Here is a 25,300-nt window from a genome sequence, read left to right on the forward strand (position 1 = left end):
TTACCAGGCCGACCGGTGGTTCAGTGTCCTCACAGTATGTCTATGCAGCCCACGACAGCTGTAAAAGTGGCTGAGTATACAAGCTTTTGAGCATCTACACAGCTGGTTTTAGAGTGAAGCGTGAGCCCCGGGAGACTGAGTCCATTGATGGGCTGGGAGGTTCGCTGCTGCAGGCTGTGTAGATGTACCCATGGAGTGCTGCCCTGGGGGAGACCCAGCCTTGATTCCCGGCATGGAGTATTCGCTGCCACGGGCAGCGGGCCCTTAGAATGCTGAAATGGCTACAGGTGCCTTTCCTGGGGGTTGTGGATGAGACCAGCCCTGGCCAGACTCCTCAGCCAGGAGGCCTGACATCTGTGAATTGTGAAGCCTAAGCAACCGAGGGCAGTGTGCAGGAAAACAGTAGTATGGATCGGGGGGCTTTGTCCGTGTGATACTGTATGGTGGTTAAAGTGGGCGTGAGCGTGCTCTCGATCACCGTCTCTCTCCTTGGGAAATGAGAGTCTCAAAGCCAACTTGCAGGTACACACTGCTTCTGTTCCTCAGATTTAGTAACTGTTCCACGACGGCCCTTCGGTGCAGGATCCCCAGCTGCTTCTCTGGAGAGAGTTAATGCCTGTTTACAGACTAATGGGTCAGGGAGGAGTTTTGTAAACATATTTCTTAAATGTCTCCATGCAGCAGTGATCACCGCTCTATAAAATGAACAGCCCAATCAGGAAGTTCGGTAACAGGACTTGCTTCTCCCCAGGTTTCTTTTCAGGCCATTCTCCCCTCACTGCCCTGAATTAGCTCCCCTGAGGCAGTGCTCATTGTTTCTAGCAGGGCAGATGTTATTTCATCACTTTCTTTTTACTGTCACTTCTTCCTTTTTGCGTGTGTCTCTTCTGTTTCTCTACTGTTTTCTGCCTCTTCCTTGCCCACTCGCTCTGCCACCAAACTCTTTCTCTCTCCCTTTCTTTTATGCTCATCTCTCCATTCCCTTACCACAAGCCCTGTATCCCTCCCAATCCTTCGGTTCAGCCTCACTCTCCGCTCGACCCCCAAGTTCACTCCCTCCCGTTACCTCCCCAATTTCCCCTAATAGTTCTACATTCCCCTTCTCCTCCTGTGTCACCTACTGCCCATATTTTACCAATCTCTGGGCCCCACCAAAACACCATAAACCCCCCACCGCAGAGCCTAACCATCTATCATGTACTCCCTCCCATACACCTCTCCGGTGGATTTATATTTTCTGGAGAGGGAGGCTGGGCTAGTCACTTGTCTCACTGTTGGGCTATGGTCTCTGCTGTAATTTTTCAGCAGACTTTCCTCTCCCCGAATGTTTGTCAGTCTGTCAGGACCAGCATTTGGCACATTGGCAAACAGCCATTTGTTCTCTGACATGGGATAAGACAACAAAGTACCCCGGCCCAGGCCACTATCCTGTGGCTCTGATAATGTCATTCTGGGAACTCTCTCAAATTGTTAAAAAGTAATTCATCAGGTAACTACATGAGCAATCCAAACCCCCTACGTTATAGCCCTACTTTAGGTATATCATGAAGAAAGAGCTCAATTAACTGAGTCATTATACATAACGACACATTAAAACAGCTTATAAGGAAAAGATTTTACAATTAATCCAGCAATTTTTACCTCCAATTATATAAATTGGCCAGATTAGTCATCACATTACTGAATAAAAAAGAAATTCAATAACAAATACATTTTAAACATACTAAACAAGCCTGATCATTTAAAGTCCTTTGCAAGTTAAATATGTGTTGGATTTTGAATTAATAACCTACTGAAGGTGTTGTGAGGCATCGATAGGATTCCAGAGCTATCCCTTCCAAATTCCTGACCAAGATTTTTCAGTGACCAAAGTGCTACTATCGCAGATTTTACAATGAGTCAAGTGCATGCTGGGCGAAGACACTCCAAGATTGTTCTCCATGTTCACCAAGGGTAGGACAACAAATAATCAGCTTAACTTGCAGCAAGGGAGAGTTAGGTTAGATCTTAGGAAAAACTATCCAACTATAAGGATGGTTAAGCACTGGAACAGGCTTCCAAGGGAGGTTGTGGAATCCCCATCACTGGAGGTTTTTAAGAACAGGTTCGACAAACAGTGGAGCTGGAGTAGAGGACATTTTGAGGTCCCTTCCAGCCCTACATTTTTACAATTCTGTGTCCCAGGCTAGCTCTGTAACCACTGGACCATCCTTCCTCTAGTACTTGTTGTAAAGTGCCAAGCATACAATATAATAATAAAATACAATGAGCGGAGAGTGTGGGTGATTAAAAAAGCATTATATACAGGGACAGATTTTCACCTTACACACCCCTAGGCACAGCATCTTTAGTGCCCCCCCTGCCTACAGCTGACCTTTGTGTTGCACACCGTTTTAGAGAGGTCAGGTGCCCCTAGAACGCAGGCACCCCTAGGCACGTGTCTACTGTGCCTAACTGGAAATCTGGCCCTGACTACATATGACTATTTGTCGCTAAGTATAGAAGGAAGTTAGATTACTGGGAAGGGAAAGGGATCCTTCTACCCAAAGGACAACCAAGAACATGTCTGCACTAGTGCTTGCACATCAGGTTTACTTTATCGCTGGGCTTTTGAGTTGTTGCTAACCACAAGGATAATCTTTCAACATTTAAATCTATATATTTTAACAGACCTATCATTTCCAGCACAATCTCTTATGAAACTACTTTAGGGTCTGGAGATTAAAAACTGTCCAATTGCTGAGAAATTGTGGGTGGCATAAAGTGCTGTCAACAGCCAGTAAATGGTACTAAAATGATCTTCTTAGCATGCATGGATGGATGCACTGAGGGCAGCAGTGCCTGTAAAAGAGAGAAACTCCCTTGCATTGTGCATTTAGGGCTTAAACTGTGAGTTTTGCAAAGGAAAGATTGCTGTTTGCTTCTAAAATAAGATGCCCATCTTGCATATTTCATTAATTTTGATACAATCAGATTTTTTTTCATCAGGCTGAATCCTAAAGTCCTTATCCAATTTACACACCAATGACACTCCCGATGATTGCAAGGGGAGATATGCCTGTATAAAGTCAGAAAAAACACAAGAGGGCCAGAATATGGCACCCTTACTAATGTGAGTAGTCCCTTTCTCCATGAGTAATCTCACTGATTTCAGTAAGATACTACTCAATGGAATGGTGGCAGAATCTGGCCCTGAGAAAAGACTTCAGGATTTCCCCTAGGAAAAGGGGAGCATTATCACACAGCAACTGATTGGTTTTTTTGCTTCATGATATCACAATAGGCCTGACTCTCATCTCCCCTACACCAGAATATCCATGGAGCTCCTTGGGGTTTACACCTGACTTTCACCAGTCAGAAACCAGGCCCAATGTCATAAATTATTTAATGTTTATATTAGCGTATTGCCAGCTGTCCTGAATTAGGATCAGGGTCCTGCTATGGTGAGCACGGTACCTACACAGATGAAAAAAACATGGTCCCTGTCATGAAGGGTTTGGGCTACCCCATCAAAGCCCAAAGTTTTATGTTACAAGTCTCTTTTTTGCAGTGGAGCAATTAAAAGGATAGCAAAGGAAGTACTTATAAAAAGCAAACACCAGGGCTTTGCCCTCTGAGAGCTCGCACTGCACACGTGGGAAAACGCAATGTGTTCCCCTTCAGACCAAAGTGACCTCAAAGCAAGAGATTATAGGAGAAAGGGAGGGTGAGCCGGAGTCTGGTTTTGTCACCTGCTGTTTCTCTGTCTCCTGTGGATAGCTCTCCATTGATCCCATTCTCTTTGGTTCTAGAGTATGTGCCCTGTTGCCCGCGTTCACCATATCCTGCTTCCTCATCCTCTCTGTATGGAAATCCATGGGCACTTCTGACCAGTCCGGCACCTGCACCAGCTTGCTCCTTAATTTCAGGGGAATGCGGGTGTGAAGAAGCCTCTGTTAGTTGACTTGAAGTCCAGTGCGGTGCCTTGGCTTCATCCTTCCTATCATCTGCCATTTTTCCTCTCTTTCTCTGTCCTGTAATTACATTAGTAAGATAGATCAGCAGTGATCCGGGGATGGTTTCCCCGGCTCATTGTTTACAACCCTAGCATAGCACATACACATTTCTCAACTACATTGTCAGGGAACCCCAAACCACTGCCAGGCAAGGGGTTTACAAGTAAATCAAAGTTCACTTTGCACATGACTGAGTTGCTTTAAAAAAGATTATTAAACTGTACGGGCCAGATTCAGATTGACCTCAATGGATTACGCTGGTTTCTGCCACTGAGTTCTTGATGGAAGATCTTTCATGAATCAGTTTTGGGTTCAGTGAGTTCAAAAACATTTGGACATAAGTAATGGCAAATGACTCATTCCTCATGGAAACAATGACATCTCCTGGTGATGGAGGAGGAGAATGTGATGATGACTCTTTAGCTACAGCTACTATTATTAATTAGTAGTAGTATTGCAGTAGCACCTAGAAGCTCCAGTTATGGACCAGGACCCCACTGTGCTAAAACAAAAAGATGCTCCCTGCCCCCAAAGAGCTTTTAATATACCGCTAGACATGGCAGAAACAATATTCATGAATATTCATTTGGATTCTGAACCTACGTTTGCCTTTACCGCATTTAGATCCCTTTTTATTCGTGATTTGCAAACGTTCACACACATTTCTTTTGTTCACATAAATGTTTGGGGAATAGCTGCTCTTCATACAAGTCTTTGTGAATAAAGGTATTTATGCATGAACACAAATAATATAACACTTTTCCTCATTTGCTAATCTCCTGTTTAAAATGTTTCATTCATTCCATCAGGGAGCAGAAAAAGTACCATGGGACTAAGGCTTTGTCTTCACTGTACAAAAAAGTGTGGTTTTATATCGAGAGTTAGCTATCTCAATGGACAATCCTAGTGGAGACAAAGCACAGGAGTTTTTACCTCGATATAGCTAGTCGAGCTAAACCCCAGGTGGGAAGGGCGTCGGGCTGACCTTGACTAGCTAATCAGCTACGTCATTGCTAAAGATTACTTGTGCCTTATCTTCACTATGATGTAAAAACTTGATGCAAAGAACACACTTTTTTTTTTTATCAGTGAAGACAAAGCCATAGTTGGCCAATCCCAAAGAGCGAACAGTCTAAGAAAGCAGTTTGCGAACAACAGATAGGCTGAAAATGGCTTGTCAAAACTATTCTGTAGATAGTTAGGATAAACAAATGTATTCACCGGAATCCGGATCAGTTTGTAGCTGATTTGCAAACAGAACAAAAGGCTAAATTGTCTGATAATTTATACACAGCAAATAATTTCCGCCACTCTAATCATATATTGACTTTCTGAGCTACTGACAAATTTTTCTTTTAATGAAAAATCCTGTTGAAATAAGAATATTAGTGTTCAGTTACAATAATAATATCAGTCACTCAATTTAACCCACATATAAAAGTGACTAACATATATACTCACCTGCAGAAATATAGCATTGTGTATATTAGGTACTAGATAGCATACTTCTTTGGGGAACACTGGACTGAGTAAAAACCCTATAATATTTTCTCTTTGCTGTAGTGAAAATGGGAAGCAAAGGTGCACAAGGTGCATTGGGGTGGACAGAAGGACTTATGCATCTCAGTCAGCCACAAAAATATGATAGTGTTTTATATTAACTAGTCCTTGCCCTGTGCTTTCTCCCAGAGCCAGTGCTAGGCCTAAGCAGACTAAACAATTGCTTGGGGCTGCAAACATCTCAAGGGGGCCCTCGATTTACTTGTTATTATTATTATTTTCATAAGAATTTGCCTGTTTTAGTATTGTATGTGTGGGGAGGCCCACAAAAATATTCCTGCTTAGGGCCCCCAATGGGATAGCACCACCACCGCTTCCTCCTCTTCCTTTATTCTCTGTTGTAAGTCATATCAATTAGGTTTCTTGTTTAAGAGATTTCGGCTCATACAATGAGTGCCAGGAAGCCATGATGCAGTCATCTCAAGTCAACCAGCAGCCTGGAAAATGTTATTGGTGGAACAGAGGAAGAGAAAGTACAAGTTGGTGCCCTCGTGTACTTGAGGCAGTCATCTGCCTTTAATTCTCGTCATGCTATGGAATTAAAAACATTTTGTGATCAAAGTTCTTTCCAGAAACGTGAGAGCATGGGGCAAATTCTTACTGCTGGAGATAACACATTAACACACTGCAAAAATCAATGGACTTCACTAAGGAGGGTCATGTATCTGAGGGCAGAATTTAGCTTGTTCTGTCAAAAAAAAAAAAAAAAAAAAAAGAAGTATATACCCAGCTGTGTTCCTTTATTAAACTGAACAAAAGCTAACAGAAATATTGACTCAATGTTTCCATCCGCCCATTCATGGCATTTCGAGCTAGACCCGAAGCTCCTGGGGGTTAATGAGAGTCTTTACATTGACTTCTAAGGGCTTTGGATCCGGCCCATATATCACATTCTAACTCCAGAGGTTATTGTCTCCAAAAGTGAAGACAATACCGAGAATCATCATGTTGAGAGGGGTTTATACAATAGCAAATGCAGGGAAAGCGTTTCTGATCACCATTTTGATAAAAGTGATGGTTACAATCACAGCGCAACAATCCTAATGCTATTGTCTCCAAGTGTCCCTTCCCCTGCAAGTTACACACTTCTTCATTCTCTTCCATTTCTGTGGGAAGGGTATTTGCATTCTTATCCATGCTACAGAGAGTCCTCTATGACAGTAACAGAAGTGCTTTCATCTTTAAAAGTAAATATAGTGGGTGGGTTTCAATGGGAATTATGTGTATCTGGGGGCAGAACTTGGCTCGGTATGCATAATAGATGGTTAGAGAGTGAAACATTGCTAGACTCTGTTATTCATAAAGTGCTCTCACAGTTTATAATGCTAGTAGAAACACTGGGAGTGAGTCACAATACTTCTTTGTATTCACTTCAGGGATGACTACTATCCCCAATGTACAAACTGTACCCCTTATACAAATGGCACACAGGAGAGATGCCATCATGCCCACGTGCACTTTTTATCATGTTTTTACCATTGAATGTATTTAATTCAATAGCAAATTAATTATTCAATTAGTTAATTCAAGGAGAAAAAGTGCAAAGTGGTTAATCACGGTGGCAGTGTTTAAATAGTGTTATGTAAATAAATGAAAAGAATAAAAGGGTCCATCAATCATATAGTTAAAACACATCATTGCTAGAAATTTTAAAAGTCAGTTTGCCTTTTCCACTATAGTTTTCTGGTTTCCTTTCTGAACTGCTATGAAGGCCTTGGAAAATTACAAAGACAGACAGAGCATCCTCTTGAAATGTCATGCTTCCATGGTTAAAATTAATTGTGACATTTATCACCCCTCACTCTTTTCTGATTCCAGTGTTATCTAATTATGATGTAATATGGTACAACAATCTTAAGGGCACGTTCTCTCCCCCGCTGCTCCCTCAGGTTAATGTAGTGGTGGTGGAAGAGTCTGGATTGACAGAATTAGCTATTTAAGTCCTCTGTTTCCCCACAGAATAGCTGTCTGGGAGAGGGAGAGGCAGAGGCAGTGGGGTAGCTATGATACTGGAATGAGACACAAGAGAGCTCAGTTCTCTTCCCAGCTCTGTCAAACTCCCTGTGTAACCTTGGTCAAAGCACGTAATCTCTCTGTGACCCCATTCCCCATTCATAACATGAAGGTAATTTTATCTCCTTTATCTCCCTTGTCTATTTAAAATATAAGCTCTTGGGGGCAGGGACTTTTTTATCCTATATGTATGTACAGCACCTAGCACAATGGGGCCCCATTTCAGCTGAGGCTCTCTAGGCACTACTGTAATACACCTAAATGACCTGGAATAGGTACAGCCCTGGTGGTTGTAGAAGCTGGCTTGTGTTGCTATACCAATGTGCCTGAACCCTGACCCGAAGGAACTACCTCCAGGGAAAAGAGTGTATCATAGTCTCCATGGCCAGTAGGTTCTCACCTATCTGCAGGGATTGCTAATTATCGCTGCTTGTGATGGTAGTTTTTGTGAAGTGGACGTTTTTCCATGAGGAAATGGACTGAGCCCACAACACTCAAAGGATACCAAACAGCTACTGGGTGGCAACAACTTTCAGCTACTGCGCACCTCAGCTGTGTTTGAAACCAGAGGTGAAAGGCTTTGCTTTTACTCCAAAGCAATTCCAACCCTCCTGCAATTCAGGCTTCATCTCACAAGAGTATAATCCTTCCCTCTTAGGAGTTCTGCTCGGTCAGGTAAGCAACACACTGTACCAGAAAGAGCATTATATACAGGGCCGGCTTTAGGCCGATTCCTCTGATTCTCCGGAATCGGGCCCCGCGCCCACACCTAAGAGGGCCTCGCGCCATAAGCGCCTTTTTAATTTTTTTACTCACCTGGTGGCGGTCCGCTCCGGGATCTTTGGCAGCATTTCGGCGGCGGGGGATCCTTCAGTGCCGCAGAAGACGCGGAGCGGACCCCCCATCGCCAAAGTGCCACCGAAGTCCCGGACTGCCGCCGGGTATTCGAACTGGGCCCCACGGGTCCTAAAGCCGGCCCTGATTATATAACACTTGTATTTAATTAAATGTTTCCTGTAATCAAAGTAATCAAAGACAATGTTGCAGAGCAAGTTACAGCTGTGGGGTCAACCTTCCCATCCTTCCACAGCAGTAACAAAGGAGTCACAGTGCCATTACACAGGGCAGAGCAGTAACCCCAGAGTCCACCCGTGAGAACAGCATCTCCTGCATGACATGGAGCAGTTCTCTGCAGTGATGCCTTGTGCACTGACTACTGGGTGGAGCATGGATGGCTGACAGAGTGGGCAAGGTGGGGTCAGCTGATACACCACTATGGATCCTCTGATCAATCCACCCATGGAAGGGTCATGATGCAACCACAAAGGCAGCCCTAGACACAGCCATGGAGATACTCTTCACGGACCCAAGTACACGCCCCAGCTATTCAGACAGTGCACTGGTGACAGTATTTGGCCCTGAACTAGGCGTCACACCATCTAAAGGAGAAACCTTGGCCTCGAAACACAAATTATGGTAATAAATAACCACCCTAATATCTGTCAGAATCAGCATTGTGGCTGAAGGAATTTAAATATTTTGCACTTAACACAAAGAGTTAAACTCAGCAGGAGTTTGTGGCTTGACACAGTGGCTTTGCAGCTGTCTCATCTTTTAATGTGAGTGTATATATTTTTGTTGCCCCAAATATTTTCTGACATGACACCTGCTCCCAGTCTCCTAGTTAAGCTGTATCAAACCAAAGTGCTCTGAACCCAGCACATGACAAATGCTTCACACTACAAGTTAATGAAAGCACAGAGCCAGAGTGAACTCTGGGTTTAGTTCTTCCCAATGCTACCCCTCCTAAAATGTCTTCTGTGATCACATTCCTAACAGAACAGTTTTTCAAGGGTGGGATTTCCAAAAGCACACAACATTGGCCTAACTCTGCTCACGATCTAGAAGAAGCAAGCTAATTAACAAAATTACCAGTTGATCCTAAAGTTAGAGGATGCCGGGACTCTATGAACAAATATGTTGCTGGGTAGAATTATTCATTGCTCACAATCTGAGACCATCTTCATCTCAAGCACCACAGGGGACAAACGGGCTCCTACAGTGACTTATACTTATACTGTACTTCTTCCTTTCCCACCGTTCAAACTACTAGTTTGCAGGGCCCCCGAGAATGGGTTCGGGCCCCGGTGAAAAATTTTTCGGGGGCCCCCCAGCAAGGGCAGACCAGCTAAACAGGGCCGACGAAGGGGGTGGGAAGCTGGGCCCGGGGCCCCCTTCCAGACCGCCGGGCCCCAGTAATTTGTACCGGCTTTCCCCACCCTCGTCGGCCCTGCTAGTTTGCAGTTAGTTCCCTGTTTCTTTACAATACCAGCAAGACTATGTCCCTAAATATAATTTCTTATCTGTAAAACCTGCAAAGAATGTTTGTTACTCACATTTATGATTATTTCTTTGAGGGTTTTGCCCCCATAAATTGTAAACAATTACCCAATAGCTGTGCATTTCTCATAGACTATTTTATGCTTAAAATATTCTCTATTTTCACTATTCCTTTGACCACAAAATAGATGGAAAATATGCAGAGATGCTTGAATTGTGGGCTGAAGAAAAGAACCTCGTTGTGTAAAGACTGAGAGCATTTACTGCAATCTCTATCCTTACCAGAGCTGAAAACAAGGAATGGCTCAAGTCTCCCAGGTGGTTTATGAGACCTATAAATTGGCACTGCAGTAAGCAGGAAGCCAAACAAATCGCTACTCATTTTCTAGTGATTTTCTTCTCCTTCTTTCAGAGGTATCCTCTTGGTGCATCTTAAGCTTTAAAACCCTCCTTACGTTTCTCTCTATTGGTCTAGAAAGCAGTGCATGAAGGAAGGCAGAAGAGGGGTGAGATCACACAGTTGATTCTATCTATGTGGTCTGTATAGCCATGGACTTGAGGTGTGGGACTTGCTGTAGTCTTCTGACTTGGAGTCAGACTTTTGCCAATGAAGGAATAAAAATCAGCTTTCCAATTAAGATTGTTCCCTTTTAAAAAGGCAGAAATAGTTGATGTAAACCAAAGGAAAACAAATCATACTGCTTTTTAAAAAAGTCTCTTTTAATGGGTTTTGGATGTACTGGTTCATTAAATACTCTGTTGATCTTATGATGAGGTACAGAGTTTAATCACTGTGCAGTGTGTTTGCTCTACATTATATAATCTACTGTTTTTCATTTGCTTAGTTAGAAACAATCAGAGCCATTCTTTTAGACTAGCTATTTTGTCTTTCCTTCAAGTACAAAGGGCCGAATCCAAAGTCCATTGAAGGCCAAGGAAAGATTCTTATTGGGCATTGGGTGAGGCCCAAACCAAGTCTACTCCTTGTAAAGAAAAGCACAAAAATGGAAACCAGGGAACCAAAAATTAAAACCTAGGCAAAGTGTCAAAGGTATCTGTCCTTCTCCTGAATCACAAAATTAAAGGCACAAAATTGGAGACTATATTTGATTTTTAAGCCCAATACGGAAGGTCCTTCCAATCTAATTACTAGGGGCCTTATTCTGATTTCACACTAGTTTTACAACACGGTAATTCCATTAATGTCAGGGGAGTTACTATGGATTTACACTGGTGTAAGAGCAGAATCTGGCTCTTTGCTTCTAAGATTCTGTGATTCACTACATTGTCCTAAGTCTCATTTCCACTAAGGCCCATTTACATTGCCAGTATTGTAAATGGGAATCAGACCCGCATATATTTAGGGCTCACCCACTTATTGTTTATGGTGGAAATATCAGAGCACCTGAAATACAGATGCGCTTGTTTGTTTGTTTTTTAAAAAGGGCACAAAAACTACAAATTCTAAGTGAACCAATAATTATTAAAACAAAAACTCCTGACAGGGAGTTGACATAGACTAATATTATACAGATTATCCTTTACAGATGATTTCTAAGAGCCAGTGCTGGGTGGTAATTGCAACCCAGGCAGCCGCAAAAAATGAAAGGTGGGTGCCAAGGGGAGTATAGAAGGGGTGAAGATCGTCTTTCACTGGTCGAGGACTCTTGACCACAGCATCAAACCTGTGAGCTCTGTGCCAAAGATGAGTGTGCTGTCACTGTAGAAGGACTGCCCCTCTCCTTCTGGAAGCAAGGCCTTCTCCTAGAAAAATCAGGAGCCCTTTGTTGGTACTCATAGAAGGAAAGGGAGGCCTCTGACTGGAGGCTGACTCAGTTCTGGTGTGCTTCCCTTTCTGTGATGGTGTGTAGAGAGCTAGAGGCATTGTCCTGCAGTCCGTCAGAGTATGAGGTGCTTCATCAGTTCCTGAATTTAAAAGGTCATGGCCTTCGAAAGGCAGGTCTTCAATAGTGGCCTGATCCTCTTTTGGGATGACTGCAATCAAAATGTTCTTCTTGTAGTGACTGCTGTGGCCATAGACCTGGTTGCAGTGCCAGAGGCATCCAATGAGGCCTGCAGAGCTGTCTTCATCATTAACTGGCCTTCTGAAGCCACTGCCTTCAATTCATTTCTGATCTCTTGGACAGTTGTAAAACCTTGTCCCATTGCATAAATTCATATTTAGCCAGCAAAATGTGACAATTGACTATACAAAACTGAAAAGTAGCAGATGAATAAACCTTCCTCCCCAGCAGATCCATCTTCTTTGACTCCTTCTTCTTCTTCGTATGGCTGATGTAAATGTAAAGCAACAACTATACTTTCACATTTAGATGGTTAAGCCAAATAATTGCATCTAGAGTAGCAGAGCGTATTGTTGTGATGCCCCTTCATATTTGTGAATGGGGCATTGAGTTGTTATAAGTTCTTTACCCCTAGGAGCTTGTGAAAGTTAAATTTTTGTGAGCTGCTGTTACATTCAATGATCTAGGTACCAGGTATGTACAAAAGTATTCCTATCCCTTAGGAGGAATTTTGTACTTCTGATTTGCCCTCTTAGGTTATGTCTACACTACAAAGGCTATACTGGGATAGCTATGTGGGCATAGCCCCATAGTGTAGACAGAGTCTATAGGCCCTATATTGGGGTCGGCAATCTTTCAGAAGTGTTGTGCCGAGTCTTCATTTATTCACTCTAATTTAAGGTTTGACGTGCCAGTAATACATTTTAACGTTTTTAGAAGGTCTCTTTCTATAAGTCTATAATATATAACTAAACTATTGTTGTATGTAAAGTAAATAAGGTTTTTAAAATGTTTAAGAAGCTCCATTTAAAATTAAATTAAAATGCAGAGCCCCCCAGACCGGTGGCCAGCATCCGGGCAGTGTGTGCCACTAAAAATCAGCTTGCATGCCACCTTTGGCACACGTGCCATAGGTTGCCTACCCCTGCCCTATACTGACCGAAGGAGTTTTTCTGTAGGAACACCACCTTCCCAAACAAAGTTAGTTATGTCGACGGAAGCCTCCTTATGTCAACATAGCTGTGTCTAAGCTAGGGTGTTGTCAGCATAGCTACATTGGTCAGGAGTGTTTTATTCATGCCCCTGACAGACGCAGTTATGCTCATATAATTTTTCAGTGTAGCCCAAACCTTGGATGTGGCCAAGATATATGCCATAAATCCTTAGCAGGTTCGAGAATGCCTTCATTAACAGGAATGGCTGAACAACCCTGGGCTACTGGGTGCAGAATGTCAAACAATTTATGAGATCTCTCCTGGACAACCTCCAGGGGCATCTCTATGGTGTTTGTCATCCTTTTAAAGAGATCCTGGAAGTCTCTGAAGTCCTCTATACTGCACATGTGTAGTGAAGACACAGCCTTATCAGGTGATGATGAGGATATGTCTAGAGAGGGATAGGCTGATCATTATATTCTTCCACAAGGTCTTCCTCCTCACTTTAATATGCTGGTAACCAGTTTATAGGAGTTTCTGCTGGGATGATTGATGATCCCTAGCAAGATTCTTAGAAGCAGTCAACTTTACTCTAAACCTCAATGAAGCTGAATAAGGAAGGAGCAGACAGAAGATGCTGAGGGTTCTACAGAGGCCAACATGTGCCGCATAAGAGAAGGGCATATGATACCACAAAGATAGAAACCAGGGAGAGTGAGACATCTCTGAAGCATTTGCTCTGCAGCAATAGGGACTTTCTTCAAAGCCACTCTCAAGAATTAGTCTAGGTGAAGGTGGAGACCTCCTAGAAGAACGCCTATTACTATACAGAGATGAGGATGCCAATGAAAAAAATCCTCTAGTGGAGGAGCACATCCCTAAAATATAGAATGAAGAGCCTCGGATTTCACATGAGAGGTAGCCACCAGTGTCGTCAAGGATAGACAGATATTTTCTTCTTCAGTAATGTAGGCTCCCGTGCCCAGAAGAGTTCTGGATACAGCAGACAAAGGAGAGATATCTGACAATGGGGATTCCAGTTCCAGAATAAGTGTAAGGGCCATACCAACAGTGGTACCATGATGACAAGTACCAGCGCTAGAGCCCCAGAAAAAGTCAAGTCCAGATGTAGTACTGACAACTAGGAGGTATACAGCATCGATGACAATGGAACCGAGGAAGTAATGCTGGTCACCGAAGGTGCAGGATGTAGTACACCGCTGAGGAACACAATCCCACAGTCTTAGAAGACTCATGGTACTGTTGCAGTTTCAAAGGAGTCTGCCATCATTACAACGCTCAGCCTTCTTCTTGGTCAGTACTGGAGATGGTGATCAGTGCTGAGCCCTTCCTGGAGATCTTTGTTCTTTCCTGCCTTGGGCAGCAGGGGCCACTGACTCACCAGAAGAGCGCTGATGAGAAGGCTCAGAGTGTTTGCTAGCAGCATGAGGTCTCTTAGAACCAGCCAATTTCTTAGTTCCCAGACTCATGTCTCTTGTAGCCAGGGAAACTGACTTCAAAGCAGGCAGAGACCATTCCCAAGGGGGTACCTCAGAGTCAGACAGATTTTTTCTACCAAGAATCAATTTAAACGGGCATTGCAAGCCTTCTGTGTGTGCTTAGAAAAAGAAGTACAAGTGGCACACTTGCTAAGGATGTCAGACTTCCCATAACCGTTCACTAACAACACTCTAAACTATCTGAGCAACAGGGATGCAGGAGGATGTCACGGCACCACCTTGCTACAAGAGGCATGAGCAGGAACTGAGTGGCAGTTGGGAATGCTCTGCCTTTTATAGACTGACTGTAGGGGATATGAGGCTGTACGTGCGCGTGTACAGACCCTGTGGGCTGAAGAATTCCAGGCATATGTGCACAAGGTGCTCATAGCTACAGTGGGCAGGTGCGCGCACACACACACACACCTTCCCCCACCCCCCCACACAGACACAGAGTCATCCAAACATTTTCGAAATCAAACAAAAGACTCGGTATAGATTTGGGTTCAAATGCAGTGATAGATTCTTAGGTTGGTTCTTAGTTAATCTGAACGTACTCATTATCCTTCCCCATCATCTGAATTTCAATAGTGCCTAAGATCCCTAATGATGGACCAGGACCGTCATTGTGCTAGGGGCTGTACAAACACAACAAAAAGGTTACATATCAATAACTGAAATGGGAAAGAAGCTCTCTTAACGAGTTTGCTATACAGTACTGCTCAGCCAGAAAGGGCCTAGAAGCCTAGAAGTGAACTTTCTGATTAGAAATGCTCTAGTGTTCTTTGCCTAACTGCCCACTTGCCTGTCTTTGATTGTACTGGAATAATCTAATTGGAAATTAAATCTTTCTACCTGGTACATTTGGTTTCTTTTATTGATGGAATACATGGAGATTTTCAATTCTACATTAAGGTCTTAGTTAAATAAATATGTGTCTTGATGACTTAGTCCTTATTTGCATTTTTACAGTTTGGCTGTTTTTCACTACTAACGTAATTATAAAGGATTCCTGCTTCCTTTACTGTAAAGTATGCTTTCAAAAAGCTGGGAAGAACCAGAGAAACCCCTTCACTTAAGCAGATTTACCAGTTTCCAGAAAGAAAGATCCAATTATCTCAGTCAGAGAGCATGTCCCCGTGCCATTTGTGCCCTCTGCTTTTCCATGCCTCCATCCTCCCCAAATGGTCACTTTAGGACATTGGCAAGAAGAAACTATACTTTCCATTTCAATGTCGCAACTGAGCTACAGCCCCTGAACAGCAGCACTTCAGGTACAGGTATCCTTTAGAATGGGATTTGCAAGATAAAAGAAAATGCTTAAAATAAGCTGTTTCTTTACCGCCCTGGAAAAGAACATAAGGATTGAGATGTTCTTGCCCCTTTCACAACAGAAATAAACCTGCAGAAAAAAATCTAGACTCACATAGGAAAAGGCAAAAGGTATTTTGTTACGAGAAGGTCTCATTCTCTGTTCACAGAGAAAACTGATATTCAACTGCAGTTCTCTCTGAGTGAAATTCACCTCCCTACCCCACCCTGCACGAAACCCTATTACATGGGCATTGTCCAGGAGCCTATCTAGGAATCCAGGGACAATTCAGCATACGGCCGGACTGATGCTGCTCTCAAGAGAATCAATGACAAATCTTTCAGTGATAAAACTTGACATCTGCAAGAACAGAATTGGGATCTGTATAAGCGCAATGCTGCTACAAAGAACCTGGCTCGGCACTGCGTGACGTTCATCAATATTGCATTCTCTTGCTCACCATCAACTTGATAAAACATTTTACACTTTGGGAAAGATGCTCAGCTATTTCAAATGGTAATAACTCCCCTGACCATAATGGATCTGTGACAATTAGCACCCGCTCAGGATCTGCCCCCTTTTCTTAAAGTGAACTGCTTGACTCAGTCACAAATGAACTGGGCAGCCACCGTTCCATAAAAGAGAGTGCCTTAAGAGCCTACATCAAATGCTTTTTGGGGCCTAATGCCTTGCCAATTGAAATCAACAGAAAAACCATTCAAGAGTCTGAAAAGCATGGAAGTCAATGGGCTTTGGATCAGGCCCTGTATTTATAATCTGTGCCTCCCACTAATTATCCTGAATTAAGTGACATTTTTCACCATTCTAGAAATATTGACAAATACGTTACACTTAAAACAACAGCAAAATATTTTGTCTGGCTTCCAAGATCTCAACATTTTTGCCAGCTGAAATCCTGCCTGAAACAAACATCAGCTTGTTAAGAAATAATGAAAATAAATTGGGTTTTCAAAAATAATATTTTTATTAAAATTTTTCGTGGGAATTTAGTGCTTGTGAAAGCTGCCGTACTTACAACCCTGGAGACATAAGGGTCCTCTGCTTATTCACTAGACACGAGTTGTACAAGTTTCCCAGCCTTGTACCTGCTAACATTCAGGCCCGCATTTTCCAGCGTGGGCTCTGAAACTGTGCCAACAAAATTGTGTTTACATTTGCATATGCACATTAGCTAAATAGCTGTGCAGCTTCTCAATTTACATATGCAAATGCATATTTGTGAAGATGGAGCATGGGAGGGGGAGTATGAACAATTGCAAGGGTGACACTTTGGAACACGCTCTTGAAAATTTGATTTTCATTGTTTTTTCTCAGGCATGTTGATTTGATTTTGTGTCTTTTCCCTCAAGAGGCTCCATGATCCATAGCAGCTTGGGTCTGGTTGCTCTGAACATGTTTAATTGCGCTAATATATATTCTCCAATGACCGCTCTCTCCCTGCAGAACAGGAGTAACTCTTATTAACTTCAGTGGGAGCTATTCCTCTCCTGGGAAAGGCAAACAGGGCCACTGCTGCAGATCTGCTGCATACTCAAATGATAAGCAAATGCTCACTTACTTGAGTTCAAAATGAGGACATTAACTACACTGAAAATTCATATCCAACCCCCTGTTTATGTGAATTAATTTCCTTTCCTTCCAATGAGGTCTCACTATACACAATATATTTCATTTTCACCAGGCTGGGGCAGAAGGTTAGGATGTGGGCTCTGGGGTGGGGCGGAGGATGAGGGGATTGGGGTGCAGGAGGGGGCTAGGAGGTGGGGCTGAGGGGTTCGGAGTGTGGGAGGGGATATGGGCTCTTGCTGGGGGTGCGGGCTCTCGGGTGGGGGTGGGGATGAGGGTTTTGGGGTATGGGAGGAGGCTCCGGGGTGGATCCGAGGTGTTCAGGATGCGGGAGGGTGTTCCTGGGTGGGGCAGGGGGTTGGCATGTGGGAGGGTGTGCAGGGTGTAGGCTCTGGGAGGGAGTTTGGGTGCTGGAGGGGGCTCAGAGCTGGAGCAGAGGATTGGAGTGTGGGAGGGGGTGAGGGGTGCGGGCTCTGGGCATCGCTGACCTCACTCGGCTCCTGGGAAGCGGCGACATGTCCCTCTGGCTCCTGGTGGAGGTGCAGCCAGAGGGCTCCGTGTGTTGCCCTGCCCGCAGGCGCTACCCCCGCAGCTCCCAGTAGCCATGGTTTCTGGCCAATGGAAGCTGCGAAGCCGGCACTCAGGGTGGCGCCTGCAGGCAGGGGCAGCACACGGCGCTTCCCTAGCTGCCCCTTCACCTAGGAGCCAGACATGCCGGCCACTTCCCGGGAGCTGTGCGGAGCCAGGCAGGGAGCTGCCAACAGCAGTGCCGACCGGAGCTGCCAGGGTCCTTTTCGACCGGGCGTTTCAGTCGAAAACCAGATACCTTGCAACTATCAGCCCAGAGCAGAATTCTGATGTGCAACTTTTTCACTCATTCCAGACTTTCCTTGCAAACCTATAGATCTAACACTCCACAAATCCCATGGCAGCTGGACTACTGTGGGACATTGTGAGAGACGCCTGAGTCAAGAGCATGGTCAGCATTTTTTGATGTACACTCCCTGACCTAGTCCCCCAAGATTACTCCTCCCCTTTGGACGAATGCTTAGTGTGGGCTGTGGAGAGAGTGCAGTGCATGAGACTGTAGCTGGTTATGATAGAAGTTCACGTTACTACTGCTTCTGCACCATGAATCTGTGCATATTTCTGGGCTTAGAGGGAAGAGAGCCTGAAGGAGAATCTATATGAGCCCAATATGCTGGAAACATTATTTAAGTATATTTCTTCTATATGAAAGTATCACTTTGGTAAATGGGAACCCAGGTGATCTGTTGTCCATGAAATTAATGCATGAACATTAATTAAAATTAATTAGACCTAGGAGCCACTTCATATATATAATTACAAGGTTTGAAACATTTTCAGAGAGCAACAACTGCCTCACATGAGCCCAGGGCCAGCTCCAGGCACCAGCTTGTCAAGCAGGTGCTTGGGGCGGCTGCTCCGGAGAGGGGCGGCACGTCCAGGTATTCGGCAGCAATTCGGTGGACGGTCCCTCATTCCGCCTGGGAGCGAAGGACCTCCCGCCGAATTGCCACCGCAGATCGCGATCGCAATTGCGATAGCGGCTTTTTTGTTTTGTTTTGTTTTGGCTGCTTGGGGCGGCCAAAACTCTGGAGCCGGCCCTGCATGAGCCACATTCGCAACTCTTTAAAAAGTTACGCCTCCCCCTACGCACCTGGCACGTTACCTCCCCTGAGAGCCACAGCAGACGCTAGAAATGTAACCATCAACATGTATACTTAAATGACAGATCGCCTTGAATATTATTCATAGTGTCCCACTCTGGATTAAAATCCAAGATGGTGACAGCAAAGAGAGCAACAGACCCTGCTCAGTTCTCTTTTGTAACTTACACTTGTACCTGAATTTCAATTTGCAACTGTCAAACATACAATTCCCATGAGACAGTCTCTCAATCTGTATATGCAGGGTTATGTCTTTCCTCCAGTTAGCTCAGGTTCATACTTGTGGTGCCCCTAATGCCCCTCTCTTCTACACACACAAACCTCTCACCTGAGTTTGATGGTGCTTTCAACCTGACCTAGCTGGCACAGTTGGGGGGTGTGGATCAGACCCTGGGTTCTACTTTCACTCGAGACGATAACCCACCACATTTTGCTGTGAGGAAGCAGGCGAAATCACTCAAATGCTGATAATCCCCCAATGCCTTTCCACCATTCCCCCTGTGTGCCCAGAAGGACAGACAAGTTCTCCCACAATTCACTGGAAAAGAATCACACAGTGATTACTGCCGCACAGTGAAACATGGGATGTGCCGTATGACACACCTAGGGGAGTGCAGCACCAGTGAGCACATAGTAACTCAGGTAGGGCTTTGCTGTGAGGCTGCACGCACCCAGGCTAATCTGGGAGCAGAACACCCTGGTTAACTCTGCAGTGACGACACCCCCACAGCTAATTAGGAAGCTTAGTCACGTCGTTCTTCCAACACTTTTGGGGAAAATATTGGCAAGAGAATTGAGAGGCAAAGAGCCTGACATGATTATTATTTCCTAGGCTGCCTGTCTCCTGCCAGTCTTGGGTTTCACAAACAAGGCCTTGGCTCAGTGACTAAGGGCAATTACCCTACAGATTTACTAAAAGCTCAGAGATGAGGTATGTGCGTGATATCAAGAAAGGACCCTTAAGGCAGGTGCGCTGCCTTGCTGGGTGCAAAAAACTCTCACTAATGTCAATGAGACTTCCACCCAGATCAAGGGCCCTTTTTCTGAGAATGCTTTCAGCAGCACTTAGCAATCCTCAGCCACACTGGGCGGTCATTCTAGGGGTAGCAGTGGAAGCAGAAATGTCTTATTGTCTAACAGATTTATTGTTTATTCATGCTGTAAAAGGGCATCCAACAGAGGGAAGCTTGTTCTCAGGTCTCTATGTCCAGAATCACACGCATCTTTGCTTCTCGGTTACGCTATTGGAAAACCTGAAAGGCAGGGGGAACACTAACCTGAGACTGTTTTACTGCAGTCCAAAAATCTAAAAAAGAGACAAGAGGAAGGCCTGGAGAACTGAAGGGAAAGAGACCATTTGCAAAGCATGCATGCATCTATATTTACAGTAAACTTGAGTGAGTACTGGAATTTTCTTCTCTAGGGAATGTACTGAGCAATACTTGTGCCATGACATTCTGATCTTATAAAAAGAGTGGGGTCATATCACGTCCACCCATTGATCTCTGGCAAACAAAAGCACACAGGAAACACCCACTTAAAGAAAAACTAGCTTTTTATAAGCTACACATATATACATGCACACACTTGTGAACATGTCTGTACACAGACACACACACAAGCCCTCATATCTTTATAACTGTAACCAAGTACCTGTAGATATTTTGTGCTACAAAACCTTTAAAAAAAAGAAAAAAGAAAGAAAAGCAAGCAAACAAGCATAGAATTTTGAATATTCTACGATGTGGTATTTCTCCCCTGCCAAACCTTTTTCCACCATATTTACTTCCGGCTCAAAAATTAAATTAATCAGTTTCTCCTCTGGTTAGTTTCAGAAGTGTGTGTGCATGTGGGGGAGAGCAGATAAGTAAGCAAGAGGAATCTGAAATGGAGGTGGCTGATCCTGCAGTCCTCATCCTCAATGGGAGCTTTGCCTGAACTAAGACTGGAAGATCAGGTCTCAGATGGGTATTGGGGAACAGTGGAGTGGCCTAGGCTTACAAGGATCTAGGGCCTAGGCTTACATGGATCATGTTGTTGGTTCAGTTGGTTTTATATTTGCACTCTGATGATTAATTTTTTGCTGTAATTTTGTTGTAATTCTAAAATCTTTAGTAAAGATTTTTAAAAAGAAAATCTGGGCATCTCAGGCCCAGAGGTGCTGCGGAGCAACCTGAGCGAATTCATCTGAGACGTATGACCACTCCTAAATCACACCTGACTGGGGACAGCAGCACTCACCGTCACAGTACTGAGCCTTTCGAATGGGCATTTGCATGCTTTCCCTGCAAGTTCCCATTTGCACAGACAGTTACCTAATTTGTGTAGCCATTTGGGCTTCTGTGAATAGCTCTATTTTTCTGAAGGTGCACCTGTCGCCCCCAACTCTGAAGACCTGACATTCCCATAGGTAGTAAATGGCTTTCGTATTGGGTTTTCAATGAGAGGGAAAATATGAGCCTGGGGCACGGGAGAGGGAAAGAGTAAGAAAATTGCACAGAATGGAAGAAGAAGAGAACGTCCAAGAAACAAACAAACAAATGATACAATATGATGGATAAACAAATTCAGAAAGTGGGGACAGGTTTGTTGATAAATGTTATAGTCAACTGCTTGACCACATTTTGGTTTTCTATGAAATATATTCCAGAGACAAAATAATCAACATCAGTCAGGTCTACAGTACAGGACAAAGGTTCAATTTGATACCAGTCTCCAGGAAGTCGTCTCATGCACAGTTGTTACAATCACCTTACGCAGAAAGTGTGCTCCTAAAGTCATCTTTTTATACCCTACCTGTTTACGAAGAAAAGGTACTGTACATATCATCTGAAACAAGATTTAATCAGTCAGCTTTCTACCTAGTACCATGGTATACCCTTTATCTCTTTATTCTGAACACATGCATTCCAGGTATCAAAGGGCATGAAGGCATCTCCTAGGTATGTTCTAGGGTGGAACAATCATATGTCTTTTGGGACATTCCAGTATTGGCCTGTGAGAATAACTCCCTATCTGTTGCTATGGTAAAATACTCATAAGTCCGAATCCTGACAGCTTTCCTATCTATTTAAGCCAAAGTTTGCCTCAGCTGATACAAGGTATTATGGGATACTTAGCACAGGAGAACAGGATTACAGTAAATGTATAGGCCAATTTAGGCTATATAAGTGCTATAACATTTGTGCTTAATGCAGACTAATATATATATCGGGGTGGCCAAACTTACGGACCGTCTGAGCTGCATATGATAATCTTCAGAAGTTCGAGAGCTGGGGTGTGCCTGCCCGGGACATATGTATTATCTTCACTATAGATAGATAGATAGATAGATAGATAGATAGATATGACAGCAATATTGTTCAACAGGTTTGAAAAAATACCCATGCCATCAAATGTATTTTTCTGAACACGAGACAGGCAGACAGTGGGAGGAAACATAGGAATTGCCTGGCTGGATCACACCCGTGGTTCAAGGAGGTCAGTATGCTTTCTCTGACAATGACCAGTACAATCTGCTTCACAGGAAGAAGGTGCAAAAAGCTCTGCAGAGGATGGGTGGAACTGGCAGCCTACCAAGTCTTTATCTAATGCCATTATACCCTGGCAGCATGTGCTGTGCATCCACAAGCCATCAGTCAAGGCCATTTTCCTGATGAGAGCAAGCACTTCCTATACCTAAGGTAGCCCTTGCACTCATTGAGGTTAGATCTTCAACCAGGAGTTGAGTCACTGAGCAGTGAGTGAAAGAGACTGCGAGGGGTGATGAATGCAGAGCACTGTCTGATCCTGGTAATTCACTTAGGCATGTATAAATAGAGATGGTTTTGACACATGCTTTGGGAGGTGCTATGGATCTGAGTTGTTTCAAATCTGCTCTAAAGACTATATCATTTAAAAAGCATACAATGAGTCTGTTCATCTTTGAGGTTTTATTCTCTCTCTTTTGTTCCATGGGGTTCTTTAACAGCTTTCATGTTTTGGTTTAAAGTGTCTAGAGTAGTGTGGTAAAATTACTGTTATTCAGCCAAATACTAATCTACGCTGCTCTTCTCATGGCTAGCTTTCCAGTGAATTATAAACTCCCATTCTCAGATACACTGTGTGAGTTTAGTTGTGGTCAGTAAAGTCAAGTCATATAGTATTCAGCAGCTATGGAGGGCCTGGTGTTCATTTACAGTAAGCCCTCTTTACCCTGCCAGCACAAGTATAAAGAGGCCTTAGAGTACATGAGAATCAGGCATTAAATTGGTGCCTACTAGTAAAAAGGCCACTGGAAAAGGACTCAGGAGACCTGGGTTCTACTCCTGGCACTGCCACAGGCCTGCTGGGTGACCTTAGCAAATCACTTCCCCTCTCTATGCCTCAGTTTCTCCTCCCACTGTTTGTCTTGCGATTTTTAGAAAAAGAGCACTTTATAGACTACATTCTCTCGCTTGAGTTTCAGGCAGAGGGCACTGTCAGCAGGCATGACAGTGTGCTGCAGACACAGCTTGCTTTCATCCTGCCAATGCAATACAAGAAGGCACTAAGGTAGTTAGTTGGCTGGGCATATTAAAAAGATCAGCTGATGGAAAAAATGTCTTTTGTAAAGACAAAAGGTAGGTAGACAGATGGGCAAGAAACCCTTCCAGAAGGTCTAGGTTATGCAACCCAAGCTGCTACTTGCAAGAGATCTGTGACGAGACGCTAAATGCTAATGTTTTATATCTGTAAAGCCTGAAGCTGCAGCAATGGAAGCAGTCTTGTGTATATTTTCTTTTTCACTGACGGCAGGCAATCTGAAGCACTGCCCTGCCAATGACCTCAACTATGACCCAAAGGGACTGTCTCTGGTTCAAAGATGATTTATGCACTATGTTAGCTGAGTTGGATGAATAGGCAGTATTCTGACTGTAGAACACTTATCAGTTGAGATTCCCTTAAAACTCAGGTCCGACATGACTGGGTGAGTAACCATGCACTTTTGTTCCTATATCCTTGAATAGAAATGTCTCTTTGCATCCTTCAGTGGTTCTCACAAATCAGGTCGATTTTTATGGCTTGCTAATTATTACTGCTAGACTTCTGCTGGCTTTCAGGGTGAGACACAGAGTTTTCTTGAAGGCTCTGGGCACAAAACTTGCAAAATTAATCACCATCTAGCTGCAAAACCCAGCTGTGGCAATCACTTAAGCATAAGCATGCAAACCAGTCCAGTGTTAAACTTTATTCACTTACAAAAGAAAATATTTGCTATTCTTTTTGTTGATCAGGAACATTAAGAACAAACATAAATGAAAAAACATATTATTAGTATTCTTAATATTAATTGACTTATGCCCACAAAAGATTATGTTAAAAGAGCATTATTCAGGTTTCAAAGTCAGGCACTCAAAAATTAGGAAATGCTAGAATTCAGGCTGCCTGTGAAACTTTACTTTAGCCACATCGTGTGTATGTCATTACTCCTGGGGGAATTTTGTGCCACTGCGCAAGCACAGAATTTATGTCCCCCACAGATTTCTTTGCTTCCCTGCAGAAAAAATGACTTTCTGATGGGGAAGCAAAGGGAAGCCACAAGAGCAGTCATGCGACCCTCCCCAGCAGTATGTTTCCAGTTCCCAGGGGATCCAAAAGAGGTAAATCACCGCGGGGCAGGACTGGGAAAGAACTGGCTGGTGGCTCCTACCCTTGCGCTGGGCTCAGCTGCTAGTCCCAGCTGGGCTGGGAGGACAGGACTTCCTCTTCCTCTGCACAGCATCCGGGGCTGGGTCAGACCCACCCCCAGATTTCTCCCCAGCTGCAGGAAGCTCTGTAAACTCCCCCACACACACACTTCCTGCACCCATTGTTCCTCAGTTGCAGGGGAAGGGAACTCTGTACAGGGAGCTGCTCCCCCATCCACCCAACCCCCATGCATCCAGACCCCCTCATACCCAAACCCTCCTGCCAAGCCTCACCCCACCCCCACACTCAGGACCCCCTCAATGAGCCCCACTCCACCTGCACCTGGACCACCCTCACCTGGATCCCCACCCCAGCAAGCCCCATCCCCCAGCTTCTGGACCACCCCAACACCCAGACCCTCCTGCTAAGCTCTGTCCCCCCACACCCAGTCCCCCCCGCTGAGCCCCAACCACCTTCACATGGACTCCCCTGCTGAGTCCCATTACTGTTGCACCCAGAACCCCCCAACAAGCCTCTGTGAATCCAGATCTCCCCCCGCACCCGGATCCCGCACTGAGCTGCCTGCACCCAGATTGTCCCACACAGAACCCTCTCAACCCACACCTGGATCCCCCAACACTAAGCCCCTCCACACTTGGATCCTGCCTTGCTGAGCCTGCCTGCCCACACCTGGT

General features: G+C 44.2%; 1 long non-coding RNA gene across 1 annotated transcript in view; it reads right to left on the minus strand.

Moving 5' to 3' along the window:
• Positions 1 to 1,603: 1,603 nt before the first annotated feature.
• LOC135978842 (uncharacterized) overlaps positions 1,604 to 25,300 on the minus strand; it is a 40,533-nt gene continuing 16,836 nt past the window's right edge. Inside the window, exon 2 of the long non-coding RNA XR_010596201.1 lies at positions 1,604 to 4,013. This is a non-coding gene — a long non-coding RNA (uncharacterized LOC135978842). The remainder of the gene's footprint in view (positions 4,014 to 25,300) is intronic.

The sequence above is a fragment of the Chrysemys picta genome, unplaced genomic scaffold (genome assembly GCF_011386835.1).
Source record: "Chrysemys picta bellii isolate R12L10 unplaced genomic scaffold, ASM1138683v2 scaf472, whole genome shotgun sequence".
NCBI classification, from domain to species: domain Eukaryota; kingdom Metazoa; phylum Chordata; order Testudines; family Emydidae; genus Chrysemys; species Chrysemys picta.